Source organism: Magallana gigas, chromosome 9 (assembly GCF_963853765.1).
Source record: "Magallana gigas chromosome 9, xbMagGiga1.1, whole genome shotgun sequence".
Classification (NCBI taxonomy): Eukaryota; Metazoa; Mollusca; class Bivalvia; order Ostreida; family Ostreidae; genus Magallana; species Magallana gigas.
Genome location: NC_088861.1, coordinates 20,299,566 through 20,305,819, shown reverse-complemented (window position 1 = coordinate 20,305,819; position 6,254 = coordinate 20,299,566). Strand labels below are relative to the sequence as shown.

Genomic DNA, 6,254 nt, shown 5'->3' with positions numbered 1-6,254 from the left:
GTTTGTTTTAGTGATTAAATCCGCTTGACCAATTGAGTTGTCTTAAATATAATAATGATACAACTTTGTGATTAAAACATTAATATATTTTATATACTAAAATTATACATAAACTGAAAGAATAAAAACTATTTTCATGAAGTATATTACAGTCCTCGAAATCTTTCCTTCCTTTACCTTTACACACAGTAGATGCTCTTTATGACCATAAAACAGGTAATGACTTGGAAGTCCGTGCGGTCAGAACCATCTATGTGAAAATTAAATGTCTATGATTTGCGGTGTCCAATTTTAGAGACACGGTTGAAATTTAGTTTCAAGAAAGAATGTCTCTGTTTGAAATGCTCTGAAGAAGGAGACAGAAGATACGAAAAAGGAATCAATCAATCAATCTCTCTCTCTCTCTCTCTCTCTCTCTCTCTCTCTCTCTCTCTCTCTTATTCATACCAAATTAAATAGTTGATTTTTTTTCTATCGTTCATATACACGAATGCTTATGACACGTGAAGATTTAACTACATGTAACTGATGTTATACTGTTAGTATTATTTATTTTAAAAATGTCTATGATTGTGCATGTTGTTCTGTATATCAATTTTTCAATGATAGTTGTGTATTTTTATATATATTTCATTTTAATAAGGAGAAAAACTAGTAAGCTTTACAAACTTGCTTCTAATCCTTTTGTATATGTTTTTTACAAGCGAATAATTTATGTTCTATTCATTACAACCAAACTTATTATTTTCTGAGTCTTTTATAACTATTTGATTGGAAACTTTTGAAAATGACATCGTATCTAAACATAATATAAATACCCTTTAGGACAAAACACGGTAAAATTTCAAAATGAAAAAATGAAATTTGAAATATTTCAGATCCAATCGTGAACATGCTTATGGTATAGTTCTGTTCTAAATCTCCTTTAAATGTTTACACCCTACTTGACGTTTCTTCAAGATAAAGTTGATGACATGAAAACAAGACAGCCGACAGTTAACGGTAGTTTACGACTCCCGTTATCTGATCGCACTAGACTACCCGCTGATTATCGGATCGAATGTCATCAGAACCTTACCCATATTGAAATTCATATAACTCGTTTGTTGAACATGCATTTATTATAGCAATGAACGTTTTCGAAAACAAAATTTAATCATTTTTTGATATCGAATCTATGTGCGTCACTGATTTTTTTTTTTTTTTTTTTTTTGAAAAACTGAATGTCTGGCGGAAAACCTTGGTTGGCAGAGATCTTCCCAAAGTTTTATTAATTCATCCATGACATAAAAACAGAGTGTTTGATAAAATGCAACTGAAATAAAATCCATTTTAGTAGTTTTTCTCTCTCGCTCCGTGTCATATTTTATTAAATAACCTTCTTGTCAACAGTTCTGTAACTTCTTCTTCTGCGTGGATACAAACTTAGCGACAAACGTTTTTGGGCAAATATTGCATTTTTAATGCAAGTTCGTTTAAATGGTTGATTTAGCATTCCTTTTTTAAAAATTAAAGCTGCATGAGCAAAATAAATGAAGCCGTAGCACACTGAGCTAATTCCTTGAAATCGATTTTTTGTGTAATATGAAAAATGAATGCAAACTCTCTCTCTCTCTCTCTCTCTCTCTCTCTCTCTCTCTCTCTCTCTCTCTCTCTCTCTTACATTAACAACCAATTACGTTTTTGAATGCTTAAAGAATTGGGACTGCGTATGGACTACGTACGTTCCTTGGGTGTGTTAATCAGACGGAATGATCTGTTGAATGTATAATTCTTCAGCTCTTGCCGCCTGATTAACAAATTAATTTTTGTGACAGTGTCGTTGATAACACGACCGTTAATGTTCGATTGATTCTATCAGTCTTTGCCTGTAGATTTCATTTGTCACGCGATGTGTAGATAAAAGACACACAACCGCTCATTTGACGAGGCGATTTTAAGAAAACATACATAAATGCATTCGTTAGCAAGAGCTTCTATTACTCTTGTGTCACCAGAGCTGGACAGTTAACACACAGTAAGAATACTGAGTTCGTAGTTGCGCAAGAATGGATTTCAGAAGTTTTGCGTTGTTTTTCTTTACCATTCTCCTTATTTTTCTAACTGTGATTTCAGGTATGATTTAGCCATTTATTGTTTTGTGCTTGTTTAGTATAATTCTACAATTTGTGCAAATACTAGTATACTGGCATCAATAAGGGCATATTAATGGACTTAAGGACTATTGGTAAATTGGACCTAAGGACTATTGGTAAAAAAATACAGACATATATACTTAAAAAGCATCCATAAACCTTAGTACAGTTAATGGCGTTGAATGACAATAGAAAAATCATGACAGAAGACAGAGCTACTCTAGGGTTATGGAAACGAATGTGACTGCCGCCATACATGCAGTAATCGTTACTGAACCAATTCCAATCAATTTCACACTGTATCTTATCAAGCAATATTTTTCTTTTATAAGTGTTAAAAAGTTTACATGTAAAGCATTTGCGTAAAATATTATTTTTTCTTATTTTGTAAACTTGATCAATCCTAGCATTTTTTAATTACACTTATATTTCAAAATATATTCAAAACACTGTTGTGACGTATTCTTCGATCATTTTTTTTTTTTTTAGACTTTTTACCTATCGGTTTTCTTAGCTGTCCGAAATATGTCAGTTGTCACTAGCTGATACGACATGGGTATATGAATCGCAAAAACTTCGTAATTTTAAAAACTAGAGAAATCTATGTTCATTGTATTGGTTAATAACAGGCATAAAAGAACTTTTCTTTGTTACAGACAATATTTAACTCGTAACAAAACGAGATACAAAAAAACTAGTACACAAAAACATTAAAAAATATGAATATATCCACTCACTGAAGTACACTCACATACTTAAGTTGAATTGTTGTATCTAATGGAGAGTAAATAATCAACAAGCACAATTTTAAATTGAGGAAATCTACAAATACTGTACTTAAAAACATTGTACATTGATGACATTCCTTTGAAGAAGATTTAAAATAAATTCAATTTTCTAATTTTTGAAACATTTTATGATTTGAATATTGTCTTTTCCTCCTAAAAACTAAAAAGATAAAAGAGACAAATAAACTTAATAAACTTTTTTCAGGATCGGATTGCGCATGCGTGCAAACAACACATGCTCCGACGACAACAACAACAGTGTTTGTCCCCCACCCTTGACACGTGACAAGGTACCAACTTGTATTTGTTCATGTATTAATGCCTGTGAAGGTTTTCTCCATTTCTCTAATGTTTATAAAATCCATGGCGGTACATGTAAAATACATGTAAAGTATATATGCACATGACATTGAGATCTCGTTATTACGAGTTAATTTTCTCGTTATTACAAGAAAAGACCTCGTAATTACGAGAAAAGATCTCGTAATTACGATTTAAATATCTCGTAATTACGAGAAAAGATCTCGTTATTACGAGAAAAGATCTCGTAATTACGAGAAAAGATCTCGTTATTACAAGTTAATTATCTCGTTATTACGAGAAAAGATCTCGTAATTACGAGAAAAGATCTCGTTATTCCGATTTAATTATCTCGTAATTACGAGAAAAGATCTCGTTATTACGAGTTAATTATCTCGTTATTACTAGAAAGGATCTATTTTTAAAATGGCGCGTTTCATTATTCTATTTCTATGTAAAGTGTATGAACTACTGCAATGTCTATTAATATACACTTGCTTAGCATGATCATCGTTTAAAAGCGTACGCATAAGATATAAAATCGGACCAATCAGTTTTAAAGATATTTCAGAAGAATAAGCAAAGCTGATTGGTTAATAAATTCGTTGAACTATTTGTCAATAATTAAGAAGCATATGTGTAATTTGTTTTCAGACTTCAAAATGTTAATATACAAAATCAATTATTTTCAATATACATGTAGGTTGTGTATGAACATATATTTACATCTACCATGTATAATTTCCTCTTTCCTACGGAAAAATATAGTCAATTCATATCTCTATAGAAACAGCCAAACTGAAATTTACACGCCCCATTTATCTATTGGTCGAAATCTACAGCGGCTGAAAGTGACAGGACTGAAAATGACACGCCCTGTTTATCGATTGGTCTGAATCTACAGCGACCTAAGTAAACTCACGGACTGCACGAAATAATCATGATGATGCCAGACTCTAAGTCTCACAAGAGACGAGTTGGCTGTTTCTTTGAGCCAACGTACTTATGTACATTAACAGTAATTTGGTGAATTTTACTAACTTTTCATAATCAATTTTTTAATTAGTTAAAGAAAGATGTTAATATAAACAATAAAATGCTTTCTTTGACGATTCATGCGGGTTATGAAGATAGCGATCATTGCAGGAAAAATTAATGTAGCCCCTAACGCGGGTTATATATTTTTCCTGCAATGTCGCTACCTTCATATCCCGAATGAATCACCAAAGAAAGCATTTTATTGTTAAAGGTACTTCACTACACCGAGACTTATACTTTTTAAGACACTACGTCACAAGATGGCGGTTTAAATGTTTTGTTAAATTGTTTGTATCAATCTATTCAGATATAAATCGTCATAGATCAGTGGTTAAAGTATCAGGCTTGTGAACCGCAGGTCATGAGTTCGAATCCACCTGGGGCTTTTGTTTATGTTTACTGAATGAAATGTTTGAAAATACCATTTTTTATCTAAAATTGCACATTTTTTTCGCCTATTTGATATAAATATTTCTTATCCATCATGCTTTCTATCATAATCAAGTAATTTTCTGCTGATTTGAGAAACTCTTTCAAGGTGTAGTGAGGCACCTTAAATAGAAACAGCCAAATTGAATTCTACACGCCCTATTTATCGATTGGTCGAAATCTACAGCGGCTGAAAGTGACAGGACTGAAATTGACACGCCCTGTTTATCTGCACGAAAAAATCATGATGACGCTAGACTCAAAGTCTCACAGGAGACGATTTGGCTGTTTCTTTTAGCTAACGTACTTTTGTACATTAACAGTAATTTAGTGAATTTTACTAAATTTTCATAATCAGTTTATCAATTGGTTAAAGAAAGATGTTAATATAAACAATAAAATGCCTTCTTGGATGATTCATGCAGATAATGAAGGTAGCAATCATTGCAGGAAAAAATTTACATAACCCGCGTTTTTTTCCTGCAATGTCGCTACCTTCATATCCCGAATGAATCACCAAAGAAAGCATTTTACTGTTTAAATAAAACACAAATTCGGGTAAATCCTGTACATCAATATCCATGACTGAAATTATATAGTCATTAAAGTTATCTGTAACTAATAGAATTGTGTTTTTACGACTATAGGACTACCTGGTGTTTACTTCGGAGTGGGATTATAATATATATAAGTTGAATAGAAAAATTACATGAAGTTCTTTCCTTTTATTAATATAAGATAAAATGTCAAATCCAATCAATTTGATGTGTAGAAATTAATGAATAATGATCGTTGTTATTTTTAAATATTAATCAAAATTGAATCAACGTTTCTGGAATGAAAAAGATATTATTAGACTGAAAGTGTGATCAAGTCGAATTCTTTTTAGAAACGCACCATTTTATATAAATCTTTTCTCGTAATAACGATATCTTTTCTCGTAATAACGAGATCTTTTCTCGTAATAACAAGATAATTAACTCGTAATAACGAGATCTTTTCTCGTAATTACGAGATAAAAATATTTTTTTATGTGGCCCTATTCGGCTTTTGTATATTCCTAAATCTAATCTGAAAAAAACCCCGATGCATTAGTTATCCCATTTAACTTCAGTATTGCATGTAGTTATCGCTATGAACATACATGTACATAAATGAAGCTGTATATCATACTGATATGTTATGATTCTTCAAATATTTTAAATTAGACTGTTTTTATAACATCATTTCATTTCTTTTTCAGATGTCACTGAAGACAAATTTTTAGACATGTTTGGCTTGAACTTTTGAAAAAGTTTGCTGATTTTCAGTGTAATTCTTGTTATTGTAATAAACCAAAGTTAAATCACGGGGTTTAGGGTTGTCTTTCCTTGCACTAGCTTGCGTTGAGTTATACATGTACATGTACATTATGCATGCAGTGTGGCAGTCATTAGCGGTGATACATGAGTTGCAGCGTGAAACAAAGCCTGTGCAGGATATAATTTCTGTTATCTCTGATTTTTTGCTGCTTGGTTTAATGAATGTGTTTGTACAAACTTTGACTTAGCACCAATAAATAATG

The 6,254-nt window shown here is 31.6% G+C and overlaps 1 long non-coding RNA gene across 1 annotated transcript; it reads left to right on the top strand.

Moving 5' to 3' along the window:
* The first annotated feature begins 1,929 nt into the window (after positions 1-1,929).
* LOC105334108 (uncharacterized) lies at positions 1,930-6,035 on the top strand. The gene is made up of 3 exons (XR_901070.4): positions 1,930-2,115; positions 3,129-3,213; positions 5,934-6,035. It is a non-coding gene; the product is annotated as an uncharacterized lncRNA (long non-coding RNA).
* The last annotated feature ends 219 nt before the right edge of the window (positions 6,036-6,254 follow it).